Source organism: Aplysia californica, unplaced genomic scaffold (assembly GCF_000002075.1).
Source record: "Aplysia californica isolate F4 #8 unplaced genomic scaffold, AplCal3.0 scaffold00879, whole genome shotgun sequence".
Taxonomy (NCBI): Eukaryota; Metazoa; Mollusca; class Gastropoda; order Aplysiida; family Aplysiidae; genus Aplysia; species Aplysia californica.
The window spans coordinates 283794-285021 of NW_004798149.1; the positions used below are offsets into that span (position 1 = coordinate 283794).

General features: G+C 46.0%; 1 protein-coding gene across 1 annotated transcript in view; it reads right to left on the minus strand.

The window, feature by feature from the left end:
• The window catches only part of LOC101849415 (laminin subunit beta-1), a gene marked incomplete at its 5' end in the record, with an annotated part of 77256 nt that overhangs the window by 65468 nt on the left and 10560 nt on the right, over window positions 1-1228 (minus strand).

Genomic DNA, 1228 nt, shown 5'->3' on the forward strand with positions numbered 1-1228 from the left:
TAATAATAATAATAATAGGCACATAGCATTACATACGCAGTCAATCGCCCTGCAGCTTAATGTTATCTATATTTGTGGCATAAATCACATAGGTCATTTCTGATTCAAATGTGGATAATTCATTTCGAGAACTTTCCCGCCAGTAAAGTAAACCTGTAGCAGACCATTAACATTTAATTTACTAATGTGGCCTGCGAGCTTATTATGGCTTAAAGCAAGAACGCCAGAAGAACACAAAGAAGGAAGATTCCTTTCTTAACTCTCTTCACTTCTCTCTGGATTTCCACAGCGCAACACAGCGATCGATTGGCTGTCCATGATCTACATGTTGGCGTACATACCCATCATCTTCCCGGCCACCTGGCTTCTGGACAAACGAGGGCTGAGAACGTGCTGCATCTGCGGGTCTTTGCTCAACGCTGTCGGCGCCTGGCTCAAATGTGCCAGCGTCGCAGAAGATAGGTCTGTGAAAATATTACGGTTGATTGGTAGTTTGTTTTCTTGTATATCCACATCCGCCCATGCAGGTGTGTGTGTGGGGGCGGGGGGCGGGTATAGTTTTACCATAGGGGAGCAAAGAATACACCTGTCGTGATACTGCGTGTCGTAAGATGCGACTGAAGGTGCAAAGGTCTGGTCTCCCGAAAAGTACCAGTTTGCGGAGAGCCAACTATCCGACCCAGTAAAAAAAACCGTCAGTTACAGAAACACAGACAAACACAACTTTTTATTTTTCGATCTTGGGAGATGGAGGAGCTTCTGCATCAGCAGGAACAAAGAAGGACAGCGGACAACGCCAAAAGGACTCTTCTGACCCGAAACCTTCTCTGTCGAACAAGTCTCTCCGGATTGCATCGTGGAATGTTCGCACCTTGTATGAAGCAGGAAAGAGTTCTCAAGTAGTATTACGGGGAAGACCGCGCGGAACCTGGAGAAGAATATCAGAAATCGATGTACAGAAAAGTGGGAAGATATGGAATAACATCATGAGGCTAGCCCAGGATAGAGAAAGGTGGAAAGTGTTTGTCCGTGGCCTATACCCTGGTGCAGAGTGAGATGATGATGATATCCACATCGGCATATTGTGGATACGTTGGCAGATAGGATTCCTCTTAGAGGGTCTGAGTGAGATGTAGAATCGAAGCAGAAAGGCTGGAATACTCGATGAATATAACAAATTACCACCCACACCTACCCAAAACACACACACACGCGCGCGCACACACAC